The sequence below is a fragment of the Pongo abelii genome, chromosome 19, assembly GCF_028885655.2.
Source record: "Pongo abelii isolate AG06213 chromosome 19, NHGRI_mPonAbe1-v2.0_pri, whole genome shotgun sequence".
Lineage (NCBI taxonomy): Eukaryota > Metazoa > Chordata > Mammalia > Primates > Hominidae > Pongo > Pongo abelii.
Window position 1 is genome coordinate 75,719,972 of NC_072004.2, and position 23,505 is coordinate 75,743,476.

At 53.9% G+C, this 23,505-nt stretch overlaps 2 protein-coding genes across 2 annotated transcripts in view; both read right to left on the reverse strand.

The window, feature by feature from the left end:
• Positions 1-14,267, reverse strand: part of ARHGAP27 (Rho GTPase activating protein 27) — a gene marked incomplete at its 5' end in the record, with an annotated part of 31,986 nt that extends 17,719 nt beyond the window's left edge. Inside the window, 1 exon segment of the mRNA NM_001132747.1 lies at positions 14,190-14,267.
• An 8,646-nt stretch (positions 14,268-22,913) lies between these two features.
• The window catches only part of PLEKHM1 (pleckstrin homology and RUN domain containing M1), a 72,058-nt gene continuing 71,466 nt past the window's right edge, over positions 22,914-23,505 (reverse strand). The window contains exon 13 of the mRNA XM_063717939.1: positions 22,914-23,018. The gene's annotated coding sequence lies outside the window, so the exon portion shown is untranslated. The remainder of the gene's footprint in view (positions 23,019-23,505) is intronic.

Genomic DNA, 23,505 nt, shown 5'->3' on the forward strand with positions numbered 1-23,505 from the left:
CATGCCCTGCTCTGCCCGCAAAAGCTCTCATACCAGTGTCCCATCCCCTGCGCCTGACTCAGAAGCCCAGACCCCAGGGGTAGACTAATCACCTCCTCCCTACCAGGGTGGAGGACAGCGGGAATCACAGAAGGCTGGAGGCCTCATGCTTATCACACACCTGACCCATCTCTCTGTCCCCACCCTGAGGCCAGGGATGCAGACTCACACACACACACACACACACACACACACACTACACACGTGTGCGTGCATATGACAGGTCACCAAGGGATATGCAACAGGCCCCAGAGACAGGAAGAGCCTCTGTAAATTCCAGAGAGGCCAGAAGCTCTGAGCCACCAGGGAGGAGCTGGGTGGAGAGGGGAGAGAAGAGGACAGGTGCGAACTACTGCCCTGCAGGTAGAATGGGGGGCAGGGACTCCCTATGGCAGGGGCCAGGAGTGTCAGTGTCAGGGCTGGGACTGCAGAATGGGCAGCCAGCAACTCACCTGGCATCTCACCTGCTTATGTTCCCCAGTAGGAAGCTGGGCCCCCATGATGGGGGTCTCCCAGGGGGCTCCAGCCCCAAACTGTAGGGAGTGAACAAACTCACACAGTTCCTGCCTGCTCTTGGCCACAGAAGTTGGCTCTCAGGCCCTGTCTGGGCTTCTCTTCCCCCAGCGAGAAGAGGTGATGACCACAGTGACTCCCCAGAGGGGTCCGCCTCCCTCCACCACACCCTCACGCCTCTGAGAGGCACAAGAGGGAGGGTCACGAGAGGTTCTAGAACAAACCAGCTGCACAACACCCCTCCTTTCCCCACTCTGACCTCACTCTTCCCTCCCAAACCCTCATAGGAAGTGCTGGGGCAGGAGCAGGTGCACTAGGACGACCCAGTCCTCTGGGGCTAGAGGCAAAATGAACGCCTCCAAATGAGGACTTGGCCCAGGAACTGGCTCAGGGGCTGGCGAGGGGACATGGTGTCCTTTGTTGACTCAGTGAGTCTGCTCTATGCCACCCAGGCCAGGTGGAGGGAGAGCCGGAAGGAATGGTGATCTTTGCCTCAAGGAGCTCAGCCATGTCCACACAACAGGTCCCTCCCCCAAACACATGTTCTCCAGGACAGAAACTGGGTCTCCCTTTAACCATCCCGGCCTGGCCCAGAGCTACATGTTCAGGGGCAGGATCAGGGGAGCTGGGGGTGACCCCACAGGGTCCTGGGCCTCAGACCTCACTAGGCTTTGGGGAACCATGCCTAGCTCAGCCCTCTGAGATTCCAGTGGAAGTGGTTTGGGCCGGGACCTGGGGAAAGCGTTTAATTTTAAGCCTCCTTGGGTGATTTGACTGTGCCTCCCAGGTGTGGTGCCACGGCTCAGTATAATCTTTTTTTTTTTTTTTTTTTTTTTTTTTTATGGAGTCTCACTCTGTCACCCAGGCTGGGATGCAGTGGCTCGATCTCAGCTCACTGCAATCTCTGCCTCCCAGGCTCAAGTGATTCTCCTGCCTCAGCTTCCTGAGTAGCTAGGATTACAGGTGTCTGCCACCATGCCCAGCTAATTTTTGTACTTTTAGTAGAGATGGGGTTTCATCGTGTTGGCCAGGCTGATCTCAAACTCCTGACCTCAAGTGATCTGCCGCCTTGGTCTCCCAAAATGCTGGGATTACAGGCATGAGCAGCCTGGCTGACTCAGTGTAATCTTATTGCATGGATGTGGGGTGAGATTCCAAATGTAACGGTTTCAGGTGAGACCCTCTTCTTGGACTTGGGGCAGAAGCTTCCATTGATTCAGAGGGAAAAAGAGTGGAGTCGGAGTCCAGAGACTTGGACTCTTGTCTAGACTCTACTTCAGCTTCTTGCTGAGCAGCTGCTTGAATTTCTGGGCCTCAGTTTCTTCATGTGTAGAACAGAGCTGTCAACCCTACTCCGTCACAGGGCTGGTTCTATGAAAGAACCAAGCAGGCCCTAGGTTCCCACACCCATTGGGATTAGGGGAAAGCAGGCCTGCACTTCTGCGTTTCTGGCTTCGGGTTTCGATTGGGTGCCCTCGGCTCTGGACTCTGTCCCCAGCCTCTGGGTGACCTCATGGGGCTGCTTGCCTGGCCTGCTCCTCCAGGGCGGGGTGGGAGCTAGGGTGGGGCCTCCACAAGGCTCACACCGCTTGTGCTCTAAGGCTGGCAGAGACCCAGCAGGGCCACTGGGGCCAGGAGGGATCAGAAATGGTCCATGAGGGGCTGGGCGCGGTGGCTCAGGCCTGTAATCCCAGCACTTTGGGAGGCCGAGGCAGGAGGATCACTTGAGGTCAGGAGTTTCAGACCAGCCTAGCCAACATAGCGAAACCTTGTCTCTACTAAAAATACAAAAATTAGCTGGGCGCGGTGGCGTGCGCCTGTAATTCCAGCTACTTGGGAGGCTGAGGCAGGAGAATTGCTTGAACCTGGGAGGCAGAGGTTGCAGGGAACCAAGATCGCACCACTGCACTCCAGCCTGGGCGACAGAGCGAGACTCCATCTCAAAAAAAAAAAAGAAATGGTCCATGAGGGAACCTCCCAGCCAGCAAAGGCTGTAGGGATGAGCTAGACTAGGGAGGTGGGAAAATGAGACCAAGGAGTGGTCACCTTCTGCCCTCCCCCTCAAACGTACCTGTGTTTGCACCCACCATTCCTTCCCCCTCCCCCAGTGGAAGGCACAGGGGCCTGCTGTCCAAGCCAACCTTTCCAGCCCAGTCCTGAAGGACCCCATAGCCTCCCACTTGCTTGGAAGTGGCCTCACCTCAAATTTCCAACCCTTCCCTGCTGACTACCTTTGTCCCTTTCTCATTTCAACAAACTCAAGGCCTCTCCATGTTTTTTTTTTTTTTTTTTAGACAGCGTCTTGCTCTGTCGCCCAGGCTGGAGGGCAGTGGCACGATCACAGTTCACTGCAGCTTTGACTTCCTGGACTCAAGCAATCCTTCTGCCTCAGCCTCCCAGGTAGCTGGCAGTACAGGCCCACACCACCACGCCCGGCTAATTTTTTTTTTCTTTTCTTTTCTTTTTTTTAGAGATAGGGTCTGACTATGTTGCCCAGGCTGGTCTTGATCTCCTGAGCTCAAGAAATCCTCCCACCTCAGCCTCCCAAAGTGCTAGGATTACAGGCGTGAGCCACTGCACCCAGTTGGTCTCTCCAACTTAAAAAGAAAATGTTGACTAGGCCCAGTGGCTCACGCCTGAAATCCCAGCACTTTGGGAGGCTGAGGCAGGCGGATCGCTTGAGGTCAGGAGTTCAAGACCAGCCTGGCCAACATGGTGAAACCCCATCTCTACTAAAAATACCAAAAAAAAAAAATAATAATAGTCAGGCGTGGTGGCAGGTGCCTGTAGTCCCAGCTGCTTGGGAGGCTGAAGCAGGAGAACCACTTGAACCCCAGAGGCTGCAGTGAGTAGAGATCATACCATTGCTCTCCAGCCTGGGTGACAGACGGAGAGTCCATCTGTAAAAAAAAAAAAAAAAAGTTTTGTTCCCTGGACCCAGCTCTGCATCCCCTTTTAACAACTAATTCCTTTTTCCCTTCCTCCTTTTTGAGCCAGCTTCTCTGTCCCCTCACTTAGATAACCAGCCCACTGCTTAGAGGCCTTCCACCACTTCCTTGATGACAGATCTGGTCCTCCTCTGGCCTGACTTCTCTCCAGTGTTTGCTCTTTAAAATTCTCTCCTTCTTGGGCTTCCTCAGGCCAGGCCTCCTGGTTTTATTTCTTTTTCTCTGCTACTGCTCAGCAATAGGCCCCCAGGCTCCACCTCCTCTGCCACGGCCTCATGCTTGGTGTCTCACCTGGCTTCTCACTCCACCGCCTTGGGAGAGCCCAGCCCCACCGGCTGTAGATCGACAACTCACAGCAAAGTCTCCAGGCTCACATATCCCACTGCCATCTGGATGTCCTTTGTACATGTCGAAAACTGTGTGCCTCAAATCAAATTTGTCCTCTTCCTCCTCCTTCCCCGATCTCAGCATCTGAGTGACATCTACCTCTGTCACTCAAGGTAGAATCATCCTTGCCTCCTGCTAGCTATGCCTCATCTGACGCTGAGCCCCGTTGATCCGACCAGCCTAAGCCTTGCAGACCTGCCTCCTAGTTCTCAGGTAACACAGGGTTAGAGGAAGACGGAAACTACTGCAAGGAAGCAAACAGACACTTTGCAGGCAGGGCGATGAGTCAATGTCCAGGCAGAAGGAAAGGGTAGGGCTCTTCAAGGGAGATTGAAGAGACAGCCAGATACAAGGCATGGACTTGGACAGGATCCTGAACCAAACAAACCAGCTGTGAAAGAGATGTTTTAGGATAAGGCAGAAATCTGACGATGGCTTAGGTCATAGATGACACTAAGGAATTATTGTTAATTTTCTCAGATATAATAATGGTAGGTGTTTAGGGAGAAAGACATCACTTTTCAGAGATGCATGCTGAAGTTTTTTTTGTTTTTTGTTTTGTTTTGTTTTGTTTTGAGATGGAGTCTGGCTCTGTTGCCCAGGCTGGAGTACAGTGGCACGATCTCGGCTCACTGCAGGGTCCGCCTCCCGGGTTCACGCCATTCTCCTGCCTCAGCTTCCCGAGTAGCTGGGACTACAGGCACCCGCCACCACGCCCGGCTAATTTTTTTGGTATTTTTTTTTTTTTTTAGTAGAGACGGGGTTTCACCGTGTTAGCCAGGATGGTCTCGATCTCCTGACCTCGTGATCTGCCCACCTCCGCCTCCCAAAGTGCTGGGATTACAGGCGTTAGCCACTGTGCCCAGCCTCATGCTGAAGTTTTTAGGGGTGAAATATGATGTCTAGAATTTATAATTCATCACCAATAAATAAATAAAAATAAACATGGCAAATATTGTTTTTTCTCTTTTCTCTTTTTTTTTTTTTTTTTTTTTCTAGTAGAGCAGCCAGCAAGGAGCTGGCTCCTTGCTATTGTTAAATCTAGGCAATAAGTAACTATATTCTTTTTTCAATTTTTTTTTGAGACGGAGTCTAGCTCTGTCGCTCAGGCTGGAGCACAGTGGCGCAATCTTGACTCACTGCAACATCTGCCTCCCAGGTTCAAGCAATTCTCTGCCTCTGCCTCCTGAGTAGGTGGGATTACAGGCACCCACTACCACACTCAGCTAATTTTTTGTATTTTTAGTAGAGACAGGGTTTCACAATCTTGGCCAGGCTGGTCTCAAACTCCTGACCTTGTGATTCACCCACCTTGGCCTCTCAAAGTGCTGGGATTACAGGCGTGAGCCACTGCGCCCGGCCTGTATCCATGTCTTAAAAATATTATTGGCTGGGCGCGGTGGCTCACGTGTGTAATCCCAGCACTTTGGGAGGCTGAGGCAGGCAGATCACCTGAGGTCGAGAGTTTGAGACCAGCCTGACCAACATGGAGAAACCCCGTCTCTACTAAAAATACAAAAAAATTAGCTGGGCATGGTAGCCCATGCTTGTAATCCCAGCTACTTGGGAGGCTGAGGCAGAGAATCACTTGAACCCAGGAGGCGGAGGTTGTGGTGAGCCGAGATCGAGCCATTGCACTCCAGTCTGGGCAACAAAAGCTAAACTCTGTCTCAAAAAAAAAAAAAAAATTATTTTTGGCTGGGCGTGGTGGCTTATGCCTGTAATCCCAGCAGTTTGGGAGGCCGAGGCAGGCAGATCACCTGAGGTCAGACTTTCAAGACCAGCCTGGCTAACATGGCGAAACCCCTCCTCTACTAAAAATACAAAAATTAGCGGGGCATGGTGGCATATGCCTGTAATCCCAGCTACTTGGGAGGCTGAGGCAGGAGTATCACTTGAACCCGGGAGGCAGAGGTTGCAATAAGACAAGATTGTGCCATTGCACTCCAGGCTGGGCAACAGAGCAAAACTCAGTATCAAAAAAAAATTCTTTTTGTCCGGGCATGGTGGCTCACACCTGTAATCCCAGCACCTTGGGAGGCAGATGTAGGTGGATCATCTGAGATCAGGAGTTCGAGACCAGCTTGGCCAAAATGGTGAAACCCCGTCTCTACTAAAAATACAAAAATTAGCCAGGCGTGGTGGCACGCGCCTGTAATTCCAGCTACTCGGGAGGCTGAGACATGAGAATCGCTTGAACCTGGAAGGTAGAGACTGCAGTGAGCTGAGATTGTGCCACAGCCCTCCAGCCTGGGTGACAGAGCAAGATTCTGTCTCAAAAAAAAAAAATTTTTTTGCCCGGGTGCGGTGGCTCATGCCTGTAATCCCAGCACTTTGGGAGGCCAAGGCAGGAGGATCACAAGGTCAGGATATCGAGACCATCATGACTAATGTGGTGAAACCCCGTCTCTACTAAAAATATAAAAAATTAGCCGGGCACAGTAGCAGGCGCCTATAGTCCCAGCTACTTGGGAGGCTGAGGCAGGAGAATGGCGTAAACTCAGGAGCCGAGATCGTGCCACTGCACTCCAGCCTGGGCAACAAAGCGAGACTCTGTCTCAAAAAAAAAAAAAATTTTTTTTTACTTTTTTCATGTTGGACATTTTCTTTTTTTTTAGTTTTAAATTTATTTACTTATTTTTAATATAGAGGCGAGGTCTCACTGCGTTTTTCAGGCTGGTCTCGAACTCTTGAGTTCAAGCAATCCTCCCGCTTCGGCTCCCAAAGTGCTAAGATTACAGGTGTGAGCCACCAGGCCCAGCCTATTTGGACATTATCATAATAAAAAGTAAAAAAAAAAAAAAAAATCCCTTAAACTTTTTTACTATTCTCCATCCTCACTGTCACTACCATATAAGTGTGTGGTCTCGGCTATTTGGGAGGACGAAGTGGGAGGACTGCTTGAGCCCAGGAGGTTGAGGCTGCTGTGAGCCGTGATCGCACCACTGCACTCCAGCCTGGGTGACAGAGCGAGACCCTGTCTCAAAAAAGAAAAGAAAAGAAAGTTGTTCATTATTTCTCACCTGGAAACAGACTTGCCCTTTCAGCTCCCCCTGCCCCCAAAGTGTTACAAAGTAGTTCCTCTCCCTTTCAGACACAGCTCTGGAGCCGGGATTCTGGGAATAAGGCCACTTAAACACACCCTGTTTCCCCTCTGCTGCCAACTGCGACCTGCTACTGCCTGAGTCAAGCAGAGGCTGGGGCAGTGGGTGGGTGGAACCTGGCTGGCACAGGTGAGAGGCTGTGTCCGAGGTGGAGGCTCCCAGGGGAACCTTGGGGCAGGCTGGCCCATCATGGGACCCCGGGGAGAAGGCAGGGTGGCTTTCGTACCCTTGCGCCCAGGAGCTGAGGGGGGCCAAACAGGTGGGCCAGGTAGTCTCCACCCATAAGGCCAGGGCACCAAGGAGACAGGGAGAATTCCTGCTGGCGTTTTGACATCACGGATGTCCCATGCCCACAGGCCCAGTGGCAGAGACCACCATCCCTTCTCCACTCTAGGGCCCCCCCACCAAGTGGGGTACTCCTGCAGCTCGACCCCAGCTCTGGGGAGCAAAGTCATATAAGCTCACTCTGTGACAGCTCAGCAGGGGGAACAGAGAGAACCATCAAACCAGCTGCCGCCACCAGACCCCAGCACAGCCGGGACCCAGGACACACACTAAACCAGCCGCCGCTACCAGACCCCAGCACAGCCGGGACCCAGGACGCACTAAACCAGCTGCCGCCACCAGACCCCAGCACAGCCGGGACCCAGGACGCACTAAACCAGCCGCCGCTACCAGACCCCAGCACAGCCGGGACCCAGGACGCACTAAAGATGCCATCACAGGTCATGGGGAAAGACAAACTTGTCAGTGAAAGGTCACAGGACAACTGGCTGCCCATCCAGAGATAAACATAAATAAACAAGTATATAAGTAAGGGAGAGTCCACATCCCACTCTGTCCATGCACAATAACCCTCAAAGGATTAAAGATTTAAATTTTTAAAAATGAAGCCATAAATACAATCAAAGAAGAAAACAAAATCTAATATGCTGTATGTATATACATATATATAAACCTATATATTTTATATATGTGTCTCTTTATATAGATAAAAGACTTCAATATGCTGTATGTACATATAAATATATATAATATATACTATGCTGTGTGTGTATATATATAAAAGACTTAAATATGCTGTGCGTGTGTGTGTGTGTGTGTATATATATATATATATATATATATATATGACTTTGTAACAAAGTCTCAAAATATAAAAGCCATAAAATAAATGAGTGATACATTGGACTACCTAAGTATATTTTAAGAAAACTTGTGTAGCAAAATAATGCTATTAGCAGAGTCAAAAGACAACTCATGGTGGGGGAGGGAATTACAACTCATGTAATAATAGACAAAGGATTATTTTCCCTAGTATAGAAAAAGCTACTAGAACTCAATAAGAAAAAAGCCCAACAACCCAATACAGAAACAGGCAAAGGATATAAATAGACCATTCACAGAAAAAAAAAAGGGGGGGAACAAACATCCTTTAAATGTATGAAAAGATAATCTTACTGGAAAGAGAAATGCAAATTTAAAGTACCTTAAGATAATACATTTTATGGTCAGGTTGGCAGAAAACAAAAGTTTGACAACAGTCAGTTGGCAAGGCTTTGGGGACCAGACGCTCTAATTTGTGTTGGTGAGGGCACATTGGTATACGCCTCATGGGACATACTCATCAGATATCTATTATTTACCTTTTGACCCCAAAATCCCACTTCTGGAATTTTTCCTACTTCTACCTGTACATATATAAAAGAGTATATAAAAGAGTATTCATTATGACATTGTTGTAACAGCAAAAAATGGGAAACATTCCAAATGCCCGTCAACAGGAGACTGGTAAAATGGATTATTTGTAGTTGTAGGGAAGGAGACAGAACCTCTCTAGGTACAATCTCCAAGCTACATTGTCAAAGAAATAAAACAAAAAGTAAACAAGGTTTTTGTTTTGTTTTTTACCTTGTTTTACACACAGGATGGTGTTGCTTAAGAGAGAGAGAGAAAATTAAGTAATCAGATACATAGTTATACTAGTTTGTACTCAGAAACTTTGGAAGAATGAAGAAAGAATGAATGAAAGGGGTGACTTTTGAGTTGATGGAGAACAGAGCAGGGAAACGGTGTACATGGGAGATTTTTACTATAGACTTTAAAATATTGCTTTGATTTTTAAAAAACCCTGTAAATATACTATCTAGTAAAATAAATTCAAGGCTATTGGCAAAATAGAGGGGCTGGAGAATGCAATTACAACTTGAATACAAACTCTTAAGGAGACTCAAATCAAGCAGAGTTTTTAAAAAGGACTGATTTTGGCCGGGCGCGATGGCTCACACCTGTAATCCCAGCACTTTGGGAGGATGAGGCGGGCGGATCACGAAGTCAGGAGATTGAGACCATCCTGGCTAACACAGTGAAACCCCGTCTCTACTAAAAATACAAAGAATTAGCTGGGCGTATTGGGGGGGACCTGTAGTCCCAGCTACTCAGGAGTCTGAGGCAGAATGGCGTGAACCCGGGAAGCGGAGCTTGCAGTGAGCCGAGATTGCGCCACTGCCACTGCACTCTAGCCTGGGCGACGGAGCAAGACCCCATCTCAAAAAAAAAAAAAAAAAAGGACTGATTTTTAGAACTTAAAATATGTTATTGTACTACTTGAAGGAGAAGAAATTCACTCTTGAGATTCAAATTTGCAGCCTGGAAGGTCAAGAAGAAATATCAAACCTCAGAGCAAAAGTACAACAAGAATGAAATAAAGAGGCCAAAGATAAACTGGGGGGGACCCATCAGGAGCACTCACATGCAAAGGAAAGAAAAGGTAAAAGAAGCAATAATCAAGCAACAGTCCGGGGCAGTGGCTCACGCCTGTAATCCCAGAACTTTGAGAGGCCGAGGCAGGCAGATTGCTTGAGCCCAGAAATTTAAGATCAGCCTGGGCAACATAGTGAAACCTTGTCTCTCCAGAAAATACAAACAAAATTAGCTGGGCGTGGTGGCGTGTGCCTGTATTCCCAGCTTCTCAGGAGGCTGAGGTGGGAGGATCACTTGAACCCAGGAAGTCGAGGCTGCAGTGAGCCGTGATCGTGCCATAGCACTCCAGCCTGGATGGCATAGTAAGACCCTGTCTCAAAAAAATAAAAAATAAAGAAACAATAATCAAATCAAGCAACAAATAGATGTTCCTAAGCTGAAAAAAGACCGGAGTCTACAGAGTGACAGGTCCTGTAAGCTCCAGATGAGGGTGCTGAGAAAAGAATCCCCAGTGAGGCATGTGCTAAAGAATATGTGTTTGATTAGGAACCCCAGAGAAGGGACAGCTGCCAATAATGAAATGGAAAGTGTAACGGGAAGAAAAAGGAAATCGATAACCAGATCAGAGGGAAAAAACTGCAAGGTAAACTAATAACTGTAAAATAAGCCAAAGGTAATCAAATCAAGTACAATAGATCAATTGTTAAATGAAATGTGAACAGATTGAATTCTCCCACTAAAAGACAAAGAGTCAGCTTGGGTTTAAAAATACAGTGATAGGCTGGGTGCAGTGGCTCACACCTGTAATCCCAGCATTTTGGGAGGGTGAGGCAGGTGGATCACTTGAGGTCAGGAGTTTGAGACCAGCCTGACCAATGTGGTGAAACCCTGTCTCTACTAAAAATACAAAAATTAGTTGGATGTGGTGGCGTGTGCCTGTAATCCCAGTTAATCAGGAGGTTGAGGCAGGAGAATCACTTGAACCTGGGAGGCAGAGGTTGCAGTGAGCCGAAATCGCACCACTGCACACCAGCCTGAGTGACAGAGCAAGACTCCATCTCAAAAAACAAACAAAAATCCATGAAAATAATAAAAATACAGTGGCGACAGGCAACATGAAGAAACCCCATCACTACAAAAAAATACCAAAAAAAAAAAAAATTAGCTGGGCATGGTGGCACACGGGCCTGTGGTCCCAGGTTCTAGGGGTGCTGAGGCAGGAGAATTGCCTCAGCCAGGGAGGCTGAGGCTGCAGGGAGCCATGATCACACCACTGCACTCCAGCCTGGGCAACAGAGGGAGACCCTGTCTCAAACAAAACAAAACAGTGACGTGACGTACGCAAGAAATTAGTAGTTTCAAAAAATGATAATAGTAGGAAATAAAAGAATGCTAAGCAAGTACAAAAAAAAGATAAAGTAAAATAAGGAGTGGTCATATTAACAATAGAAGGGTGAAATTTAAGGTTAAGCACTATAATAGGGTAAAGAGGGACACCACGTAATGATAGAAAAGCACAATTTGTAATGACAGAACACTCGAAATCTGCATCCTCCCGACAGCATCATAGTTAAATATAAAAAGCAAAAACTAGGAAAAGCACCAGAAGAGCTTTATAGAGAAAATTTGAGTGGAAGGTTTAACATAACACATCTCTATCAGAATTAGAGTAAAAGACCCCTGCCCCCAAGCAAACGATACAAAGGAAATGAAAGTTTGAATAATATAATCAATAAACATGATTTGATGCAGATAGTACCTTATATCCCTTAAATAGAAAATATGCATTTTTCCAGCCAGGCATGGTGGCTCACACCTGTAATCCCAGCACTTTGGGAGGCTGAGGTGGGTGGATCACTTGAGGTCAGGAGTTCCAGACCAGCCTAGCCAACATGGCAAAATCACCTCCGTACTAAAAATACAAAAATTAGCCCGGCGTGGTGGCGCACAGCTACTTAGCTACTAGCAGTAGCTACTCAGCTACTCAGGAGGCTGAGGCAGGAGAATCACTTGAACCCAGGAGGTGGAGGTTGCGGTGAGCCGAGACCACACCACTGCTCTCCAGCCTGGGCGACACAGTAAGACTCCATCTCAAAAAAATAAAATAAAAATAAAAAAAGAAAATATGCATTTTTCTTATATGTCTGTGAAAAACTTAGCAAAATCATTTACTTGGTCACAAAGAAATTCATAATAAATTTTAAAAGTGGAAAGTTTATACATCTGGAGAAAACGAATGCTTTCCTAGTAAAATATAAAATGGCCAAAATTAACTAGAAGGTGAGTAGAAACTTAAATAAACTAATTACCACTGATGAGAAAAAAAATCTGCCACTGAAAAAGGCACCCGGTCCAGAGGGTTTCATGAGAGGGAACTGTAGAAACCTTTTGAATTCATCTCTGCCAACACCTTCCTCCTCCAGGAAGCACTCCTGGATTTCCCTCTTGCCAACAAGATTCTGGGAGGGCAGCTACTCCAACATGCTCCCCACAGTTCTTTGCAGACATATCACATCATATCATATCATATCATATCATATCTTCCATACCATAACTGCCATGCCATACAATATCATAACTGGATCTGCTGTTCAATTTCTCCTGGACAGTAAGCTACCTGAGGACAGGAGCTGTCGTTTATTTTTCATTGCTCCCTAGCCCCCAGTACAGCGGCTGACATTCACTGACTAGGTGAATATGGTAAGTGAAAAAGCAGAAGGCACAATCGTCATTACGTTGTAATGTCTCTATGGGAACTGCCCAAGACATATGCATAAGAAGGCAGAATAAATGGGAAGAAACCAACATGCTCACAGTCATTCGATTGAGATTTCCTCCTGTTATTCAAATATTTGTAATGGAGTGAAGCTATTTTTATAGGGAGGGAAAGTAATTGACACATCTAACTGGGCCAAGGAGGAGAAAGAAGGGGGAAGCTGGGAGGATTCTGCAGGCAGGCCCTTCTGCTACCTCTGCTTCCTCTCTCTGGCCCAGCCCCTAGACAGACATGGAGGCCTGGGCAGGGGCCCCTGCCCCCTTCCTTTCATGCCTCACAGGGGACCCCCAGCCAGGAGAAGGCGAGGAGGCAGGGTGGGCACCCACAGCAGCCTCAGCTGGACAGAAGGGTTCTGCGGGCCTCACCCGGCTCAGGCAACAGCTCTGGAAGTTCCCTCAACACCAGAATCCTTTTGCAATCTGGAAACAGAGCTTCCCAAATTTTAGCATGAGCACCTGTGCCCCTGTGCCCCAGAGCCCTAGTCCTGGCAGCCCTGTTTCCCCTTCAATATGAACCAACAGCCACTGACCTCTCACTCCCCGGTACAGATCCAGCGCCCAATCTCCCTAACATTCAGGCATGGAGTCTCGACCACATCCCTGGTCATCAGCTACGCCCTAGTCACGATCATGGACTTTCCCATTCCCCAGGGCCTGGCACTGACCACCCATCCAGGCTGGCATTCAGTACTGATGCCCACCCCTCCCTGTACTGGACGCAGTCAGCTCTAAGAAGAGCAGAGAAAATAGGTCTATGGGAGCTAAGCTATGAGGACGCAAAGGCCTAAGAATGATATAATGGACTTTGGGGACTTGGAAGTGGGAGAAGGGTGGGAGCGGGGTGAGGGATAAAAGACTACACATTGCGTACAGTGCACACCACTCGGGTGACAGGTGCACCAAAATCTCAGAAATAGCCACGAAAGAACTTATTCACGTAACCAAACACCACCTGCTCTGCAAAACCATTGAAATAAACATTACAAAAAATAGGTCTAGAGTGAGGTCAACTGCTGAGGCCTGGGAAGAAAGTGAGGGGGCAGGTGGGCTTGTCCTGGGGCCCATCTCAGGCCCCTGGGCACTGAAGGGAGCCAGGGACTAAGAGGTGAGAGCCAGGCACAGGCTCCAGCGAGACCTGAAGAGATCATGGGGCCTGCAGGAGAGCTGGGGGGTGCGGGTGGTGTGCAGGGAGATCTCTGGGGGGACAGCAATGTGGGGTGAGGGTGGGAGGGAGATCCAAGAAGCTGCTCTCTCCTAAGTCAGGTCCTGGGCAGGCAGAGGGGCTCCTGGGACAGCCTGGGGCTGCAGGTGAGTCACTGGGAGGGAACTGGGTCAGGTGTAAAGAAACCAGCAGGGCCACCCCAGGGCGGCTGCCCCACCTGGGGGTTGGTGTGGCGGTTGCCGGAGGAGGGAGTACAAGCAAGGGGCTAGCTGGAGTCCCCTCAACTTGGCCTCAGCTTCCTGCTGTTACCAATGCCCCTTGCCAAAGTCCCCCTAGCTGGCCCCGAAGGGGGACAGGAGGGTCTGTCCTGAAGCCAGTTCCTTTCTCTCAATCACAGTGGCCTCGGGCTGCCCTTGGAGTTTGTCCTAGGAAGTGGGTGCTGGGCCTGGATCCAGAGGGGAGGGGCCCCTAGGTGGGTTTTAGGATTCGGGAAAGGGAGGGGAGAGAGTGGGGAAACTGCTGTGGCCGCCCCCTAGTCCCCCAGGGGCGAGGACTCACTCAGTTCCCAGCGAAGGAGGAGGAATGAGGGCCCCGGGCTCCTTCCAGTCGGGGCTGCCTGCTCAGGTGCGGCGCCTCCAGGGCTGCTTGTATAAGAAGGTGTAGCGGCCCTGCTGGAACTTCCCTCCCAGCGGCCAATGCCCCAGCAGCAGGGGCGGGCTCCAGGCCAGCTCCACCTGCCTGGGCCTTCCCACCTCTGGGCGGGGATGGTGACCGCACCCTGAGATCCCAGAGCCAGGACCACAGCCACGGGAAGAGTCTCAGAGGCCCCTTTATTGCACCGGCTTTGGCCTGGCTTCCCAGGGCTCCCTGAGTGGCCTCTTTGGGGGAGAGGAGTCATCCCTGCTGACCTCCCCTGTCTCCCTCTCTCCCCTCTCAGAAGGGTTTGCTTCTGCCCTCTCCTGGGCAGCAAAAGAACAAGAGATGTCCCTCTCCTGGGACATCAACTCTTCCACAACAGGGCTGGGCACACGGGATGCTCAGAAGAAGGAGCGCGTGCCCGCCTTTGGCTTGTACTGTTCTTGTTGCGGGGAACAGGGTGGCCAACCCTAAAGGCCACCTGGCTGAAACTGAACCTGGTGGCCAGGGTGGGGCTTGGGATCAGGGGGCCTGGAATTGTCCTGAACACAGCCACTTCCTGGCTGTGTGAGCTTCGTCCTGTCACTAAACCTCTCTGAACCTCTGTTTGTACTCAGGGCAAATGGAGGTACCTACACCTGCCTTCCAAGCTGCTGGAACTTAACCCTGGGTTACAAGCCTTTGAGCAAGAGCCCACAGGACTGTTAGCCCCTTTGGGACTGCGTCTTACCACACTTTGTCCCCAGTGTCCAGCACGGTGACCAGCCCACCCCCAGTGCTCAATATGTGCGATTAGAGTGCATGGGGAGTGACAAGGCTGTAAAACACCATCCATGGCAGGAGCTCCTCTGTTCTGGGGGTCCCTGGCTCTGCCCGGTAGCCTGCCCTAAGCCCTGAGCTGCTGCCTGACAGAAGGGCATCCCCACATCCCACACTCCCCAGTGCCCCCGTGCCATGCCATCCCCACATCCTGTCCCCTCTGTTCTGCACCCACTTTCTTCCGAGATCCCTTCTCAGCAACAACCTCCTCCCCATCTTCAGCCTCCCCATCTCCTGCCCACCCACCTGAACCTGGGGATGGTTCCATCCATGACCTACACCCCCTCTGGCCACACTGTGTCTCCGTCTCTCCTTCTGCCTATTGTGTACACGCTCAATTCGCACCCTCACTTCACTACTGACCACTGCCCTCTGCCTTCAGCACCCCCTGACCAGCTGAGCTTCTAGTGGCCACTTCGGATAAGTGTTATGTGGCCTTTCTCTCACATGCCCTTCCTGTGCGTCCTTCTTCTGGACACTTCTTGGCCTCTGAGCCAGCACTCTCATGCTTCTCTTCCCTTTGTCTGGCACCTAAATCCAGGCGGGCCCCATCTTTTCTCCACCCTGCTCCTCCCCAAGTCATCCCCCCCTCAGTAAGCAGCACCACTGTCTGCCCACGAGTGCCAGCTGAACTCAACCCGATTTCCCTCCCACCTCCCTCGGCCCCCAGACCCTGCCCATCCACCTCCCAAACCTCTGTTTCCACCACATGCCCACAAGACCACCGAGAGCTTCGGCCATTCTTGAAGCCCTGGCCACAGGGATTTTTTTCTCAATCCCACTCCTGTCTCTGCTAAAAGCCTCACAGCGGCTGCAGGATAACGTGCACATTCCTGGCAAGGGCCCATGAGGCCCCGCCCGGGTGGGCACCCACTCTCAACCCCATGCTCCACTCTGAGCCCCGGCCCCATGTCTTCTCTTGCTGGCCTCCTATCCAAGAGGGTGAGTCCCCCAGGACCGTGGCTGTGCCTCAGTCCTCTCTAGATCTGAAGGCTCACCAGGGCTTGGCAGGTATTCGGCTAGTTCATGCCTAATGAACGAGTGAATGGGCCTGGAGGATCATGGTGGGGAAACTCCGCCTGGGACAACTAAGGGCAGGGGTGGGGTTCCCTTTCGGGGGGCAGGGCCAACTCCCTACCCTGGACTTTGTTGGGGGTGGAGCGCCAGGGAGACCCACAGCTACCTCTTCAATAAAGCTCCGTGGCAGGGAACGTGGTATTATTGCACCCATCGCACAGGGGAGGAAACAGGACCCGAGATGCAAAGTGACTTGTGGAGGTCACACAGTGAATTAGGACCACAAGTGGGGCCAGGGAGCAGCCTGTCTCTGGCCAATGTCCTAGATTCCCCCCCCCCCCCGGGTAAGTCCCCTACCCCCATCACCTGTGCCCCTCCCCCCATATGCCACTGCAACTGGGAACCTGCTGGGAGCTGGAGGAAGGATGGACAGAAGAGGCCACCTGGCAGGCGCCCTGGCAGCCGGGGTGATCTGTCTTCTCAGGAGATGTCAGGACCTGGGCAGTCTCCTTCCTCTTTGGTCCTGGGGCCTGGGGTGTTGGCCCTTGCAGACCTACAGAGCCCTGGCTCATAGGTAAAGGGCTGCCGCACCTCTGCGCTCCTCAACACACACTCTCTGTGCACTCTGTCTGAGCCAGACCCTGGGCCAGATGCGAGGTTCAAAGAGCAAGGCCATTCCCCCACCTCCAGGGCTTCCGCTCAGATGGGCAGGCACCCTCCCACCGTCACCAGCACAGAGAATGTGGAGAGGCCCAGAAGTGCGCCGCCAGGAACCTGCTCAGGAACCGGAGGGGCGCTGGGGGGAAAGAGCGCTGGGATCCAACCACCCATCCCAGAGAAGCTGCCTGGCCGGCTGGCAGGGGCGCGAGACAGGAACACGCCGCGGTGCCCAGCCCCGCCCGCCGGGTGCCATTCTCCAACCTGGCCACAAGGCGGCGGGCTGCCGCTGCAGAAGCCCGAGTGAAGGCGGCGGAGACCCAGGGAAGCCAACCGAGGACTACCCAGACGGCCTGGGTGGACCCCCTGCTGCTGCCAAGCGCTTCGAAGCCTTACCTTGTTTAAGGCTCACAACCCTAATCCTTAAGTATTGTGCTTACACCGGAGGACGCTGGACCTGGGGGAGCGTCCTCGCGTGTAAGTTAAGTGGCTGTCAGCAGCTGGCAGGTGACCCAGCAGAATCCAGTTCCCCTTTCCCTAGTCTCAAAACCTGAGCTCTGCATTGTAACGAGTCGGGCGGAGGGAACACCCAGCAGCGGGCCTACGGAGGCGTGTCTCCTTCGTCTGGGCATTCCGGACTCAGTCCTGGCACATGGTGGGCATCAATGTTCATGGTAATGACATCAGGCACAGCGAAAGAAATCAGAGGCTCCCAGGGATCAGAGGTCATCTGTCCAACCCCTTCCTTTGAGCTAAAGAACAAACCGAGACCCTAAGAGAGGAAAAGAACTGCCCCTAGATCGTCACACGGCCGGTGGCAGATGGCAGAACGGTTCTGAGCATCTTTTTTTCCCCCTTGGGCTGCCCCTCTCTGAAAAGTTCCTAAAGTTCAAAATGTCAGGGTCGCCCAGAGTGTTCTGAGGATGTAAGACCTGTTTTTAAAACGTGCTCTATTTTCGATTTCCCAGATTAACACAATTGGACTCTGAAGAGGGGAAAAAAAAAAACAACCTCACTTAACCGGACGTCTTTCTGAAACAAACCCATCAAGAGTTCTTTAAAAAAAAGGAACTGAAATGCTGGAAGCACCCTCAAAGGGAAGAAGACGCCTGACTTTCACATCCACCCTCTCATCTGACCCCAGGATCCTGGGAGACCGGCAAGGCGGTTGAGCCGGGGCAGGCCCGCAATCCCCGGTTCCGTGCCCAGATGCGCTTCGGAATACAGAACAGCTGGGACTTGGAAAGATAATATGGGGCACACACCTGCAGTAGGTTATATAACCTCCCAGCAGGGCTTGGGGCAGCAGCCGACCATCGAGCTCATTTGCATTTCTGCAGCGAAACATGAATATTCACACAAGTGCGATAAATAAAGACCATCAGCAGCCTCACATCAGTTCAAGCGCAATTTTGCCACCAATTGGATTACGAAAAACCTCTGGGCTTCCAGGGAGCTTTGGAGCTTGGGAATTGCTGATGAGGGACTGCGGGCCTGCACCCCTCACGTTTCGCGTTGGGGAGAGGGAGCTCATCCGAAGTCTTCGGACGGAGGTGGGCGTAGTGCCCGACGCTGAGCGGAGCGGGTCTCCTAGCGCCCCGGCTCCGTGCCGGCGCGGTCCCTAGCGCGCCACCCGCCTCCGCGCCCCCGCGCCGGGGGAGGTACCTGCTCTGCGCTCTCCTCCCGCGGCTGGACGTGCAAGTCCTGGATGACCTCGTAGACGTTCTCTGAGTCGCTGCGCGCCAGGGGCCGCGGGCACACCCAGGAGCCCGCCACGCTGCAGGCCTTGAAGCTGCCGCTGCTTCCTAGGAGGCCGGCGGGAGGCAAGACGGCGGTGCAGGCCAGGTCGTCCAGGGACTGCGCGGGCCGCACGGGCGCCGCGGGCCGCAGGTACAGGCAGGCTGGCAGGCCCGGCGCCGGGCTGCTGCGCTGGGTCGCGGCGCCGCGTAGCGCAGGGCCGCACAGGGAGCTGGCTCGGCCTCCGGACTCCGCGGGGGCGCCGTCGGGGCCCGCGGCCGCCGCCGCGCTCACAAACCGGTAGTCGTAGGCGAGCGGCTCAGGGGCCGCGGGGCTCGGGTGGGGACCTGGCAGCGGGGCGGCGGCAGGGTTGCCCAGCGCGGGCAGCTCGCGCACGTACTGCGCAGGCAGGTAGAAGGGGCGGCCGCCGGGCTCACGCCGCACGTGCCACCAGTGCTCGGTGCTGCGCCGCAGCAGCCGATAGCGCTCATTCGGCCTGATGGCCACGCGGCGCCCGTCCTTGCCGGTGTACTCGAAGGGGTGCTCCACCAGCACGTACACGTCCCCCTCCACGTCCGCCGCCATCGCGGCCGCGGCGTTTTCCTGCGGGCAACAAAGAGGGCCGGGGAGGTCAAGACCACCGAGCCTGGAATAGCCCCGCACTCGGGGACAGACTTGGGTTCGAGTCCCGATCCTGCACTCGCCGTTCGCCTTCGGGCCTCAGTTTTCCCATCTCTAAAATGGCAACTTGCATAAAATCACATCTAAGGCTTCCATTCTTACACTCAGTGCTGGAATTAGGACAACCCTTCGTTCTGTGGGGTTGATTATAAGATTTGACCCTTGCTTCAGTCCTGCGGTGGGGAGATTGTGGGTAGTCTTGGTCCAAATCGACTGCGAGGGAAGCCTTGGCTTGAAAACGAGGGGTGATTGCCCGCTCTAAGGTCGACACCAAGCTTGCTTAATAGTTGACTGCGCCTTAGTTTTCCCGTCAGTCAAGTAGGAAGAACACCCCATTTACTGCCGCTCCCCGGCTCTGTCCCGAAGCCTCCTGCCCGCAGAGAATCCGCAGAGGGTCTCATAGCACTGCTTCCCTCCAGGAGCTTGCGCCCAGACCCCCTGGTCAGAGTTGGAATGCGGGCTCTGTAAGGGGCCCAGCGAACAGCTCTACCTGGGGGCTGACCCTGCCCCGCTTAGTCCAAGGGCCTTGATGTAGAGGCCTCCGCTGCCAATGCGGGGGAACCGGTTCTCTCGGTTTCTCTTTCCTTCCCCAGCTGCATCACCGCAGACGTGAGCCCGAGCCCAGCCCGCCCAGCCCGGCCCGCACCGCCCCCTGCTCTCCGGCTCTCACGCCGCCCCCCGAGAAAGGCTCTGCCCCTGTGGCCTGCCCACCTGCCCTGTGACCCTACAGTGTCCCCACGAGTGGCTCCTGGAGAATACACTCTGAGACAGTGACTATAAGTGCGGAGTCCCAGAGCAGGGCCACCCAAAGCTCTCCGCAGTGGTGGTCATAAGCCCCGCTCCCACCCGGGCTTCGGGGTGTCAGGGATGGGGGAGAGCCTAACTAAATCTGCCTGCGCCCCTCCACCAAAGCCATGAGTCGGTGGTTTTCTCCGGAAGTGCATGGCCCCTCCAAACTCCCACACTGACCACACCTCCTCCTGCTCCCTAAGGTGGCCCGGACCCGGGGCCAGGAGACCGCCGCTTGCCGAGGCAGAGGAGCAGGTTCCAACGGGGGCCCCAGCAGGGCTCCTCCGCCACTTTGTCAAGCGTTCCTCGACGAGGAAAGGGTGTAAACTGAGTCACTAAGTACATTGGGCCCCGGAGGCGGGGTCATCGAGCTGCCCAGTGCTGACCCAACAAACCCCAAGCAGGACACTCCCCCGGCGCCCCTTCCCCTTGGACCCCGCAGCGCACTCACGTCGGCTGGGCGGGCCTCAGGGAGCCCATGGGCTGGGTGGGCGGAGCCGGCGGTGGCTGCAGGTTAGGCCCCTACCATCGCCCTGGGCGGGGTTTCCAGGGGCGAGGCCGGAGAGGCTGCGCGGAACAGGAGCTGGCAAGCAGAGCGAAGAGGGACAGGGACGCTCAGGAGTGCTGTCACCGATACCCAAAGCAGCCGTATCTGGGTGGGGCGAGGAGGAGCCTGAATGCCTCTGCTGGGGACCTTGGGGGGCATTGGGACGAAGCCCAGAGCAGAAGGCCGGCACCTGGAGCCGGGACGGCTGCGTCTGAAGGGGCACTGGCGGGTCGCGAGCGGAGCCCAAGGAGGATGGGACCGCCCCTGCTCCGCCTTCCCCCTCCATTCCCCCCCCCCCGGGATTTGCTGTCCGGGAGTCCCTGCGTCCCTCCCGTGCGCGGCTCTGGGAATGCCGGGCTAGGGCTGGTTGTCTCGTGCGGGCGTTCCCGTTCCCGGGTAGGTCATTTGCACCCTGAATCACCCACTGCGAGCCCTTCCAACCGGATTGCAAACCCGCCCGCTCCGGGCCCACCTCCTCCCTCACCAGGGCCTTTCCCGGCGCAGCCCGGCCGGGCCTGGAAAAACTCCGAGCGGGATTCCCAGCGTAGGGACGCCCACCGGAGCTCAATGTCTCGGGCTGGATAAGAAGGGGACCCGGCCTCGGTTCCTTCCCCGACCCTGGGGAAACGCAGAGAAGGGGAGGGATTGGGGAAGCCGGGAGGATCCCTGGAGCGCGAGAGCGCACCAGTCGCCAAGAGGTCCCCTGCGTCCACTGCCCAGGCGACTCAAGCTACAGCGGCGTCAACGCCTGGGTCGGCGCTGGGGGCCTGGGCCTGCTCCCCTCCAGCGCCCAGATGGAGGGCAGCCCTTCGCCTACCTTCTCCCCGTGGGATGCGGCCCGCGCAGCTCCCGCCCCAGCGCGGAGACAAGGGGAGCAGGCGCGCGGAGCTCCCGGGTGCGGACCCGCCACCTGCCGCACCCTTCCCTCCCCCACCCTGCCCTTTCCCCACCCCCACCCCACTTCCCACCCCCAACCCCCGCTCGGCGCCCCAATCCCGACCCTGCCTGCCCGGGCACCTCGGGGCGTCCGCTCTCCGGCTTCGCCTCCACTTGCCCCGGCAGGCGCGCGTGGGCTCGGCGTCCCGCGCTCCCTCCTCGACTGTGCGGCTCCCGCGCTGCCCGGTTTCCTGTTCAACAATATGACCAGGGAGGCACCGGCGGAGAGCGCCCGACAGAACTTCCTCCCGGACTGGGGCTGGGCTGCGGTTGCGAGAGACAATCCCCGGTGTCCTGGCTTCCTGTACCCTCTGGGCCGGGCCAGCGCCTGAGGAGCGAAGACGCCACCCCCTCCCCTGCACTTCCCGGGATCCTGGGCCACACCTGGCTGTCTCCAGGGAGAAAGAGGCTGCGAGGCTGAGATGGTGGGACTGGGGAGGGCGGGAGCCTCCCCCGCAGCTTCTCCCGGCCAGATTGCCCTCCCACCATCCTCCACCCCTTCTTGATCCTTGTGGGGAAGGAGGGCCACCCTCCAATCCGTCCACAGGGTAAGCTCAGAACAACCTCCAGGAGTCCAGCCGCAGGGCCCTCCGCCTTGGGGGTCTTCTGTTTGGGAATTTTCTGCCTCTCTGGACAAGCAGCCTCGCCCTGATCTGAGCCTGCACTCACTCCAGACATTACAAGCCACAGCCCCAGCACACCACCTGCCCCCAGGGGCCCCAGGGAACAGTTGTGCCTGTGGACCTGGCTGTGTGTGCCAAGAGCTGGCTGATTCAGGCCAGTGTTCTGGGAGGAAGAAGGGCCTGCATCCCAGGCCATGGCCTCTCTTGACACCACCTCCTGGGGACCCAGGGTTGGGTGGGAAGCTGAATCTGGCCACACTCGTTCTGGAACTCCCTTACCTCTATATCTTTGCCTCTGCTAGGCATTGCCCACCTGTGAGTCCACACTTCCTCTGAGAATCTCAGTGTGTCTGAGCCTTGGTGGCACCTTGGGACCCTCCAGGGTGGGCACACAGCAGAACTCAGCATTGGTCTTCGGTGCCCGACATGTTTAGAAAATAGTGGCTGGTGCCGGTCACGGTGGCTCATGCCTGTAATCCCAGCACTTTGGGAGGCTGAGGTGGGTGGATCATGAGGTCAGGAGATGGAGAAACCCTGGCTAACACGGTGAAACCCCGTCTCTACTAAAAATATAAAACATTAGCCAGGCGTGGTGGCGGGAGCCTGTAGTCCCAGCTACTCCAGAGGCTGAGGCAGGAGAATGGTATGAACCCAGGAGGCGGAGCTTGCAGTGAGCCAAGATCGTGCCACTGCACTCCAGCCTGAGCGACAGAGCAAGACTCCGTCTCAAAAAACAACAACCAAAAAGAAAAAAAGAAAATCGTGGCTGAAGGAATCCTCTCTCCCTCCCTACCTTTTAGGTCCCTCTCCACCTGCAGCACAGCCGCTGCTGGCAGTGGTGATGGTCTTTGCGTGGGGTCAGGCAGGTTTGATGCCCCACTCTGCTGCTTGGTGGCTGGTAGGCCTTGGGAGTTCTGCCTTATCTCTGCAGCTCAGATTTCTTTCCTGTCAATGGGATAGTAACACCCACTTCACTGGATTATTGGGAAGATTAAATGAGGTCCACTAAGCAGTGCTTACCACATGCCCAGTGCACACAATATATCAGCTATTTTTTTTAAGACGGAGTCTCACTCTGTCTCGCAGGCCGAAGAGCAGCGGCACGATCTTGGCTCACTGCAACCTCCGCCTCCGGGTTCAAGTGGTTCTCCTGCCTCAGCTTCCTGAGTAGCTGGGATTACAGGCACCCGCCATCATGCCCAGTTAATTTTTGTATTTTTGTAGAGACGGGGTTTCACCATGTTGGCCAGGCTGGTCTTGAACTCCTGACCTCAGATGATCCAACCTCCTCGGCCTCCCAAAATGCTGGGATTACAGGTGTGAGCCACCATGCTGGGCTATATCAGCTATTATGACTACTTATATTATGTGATAATCTCTTGGGGGTTGGATTGGAATCTCCAAACCACCTGTCCTCCTTCAGGGAGAAGAG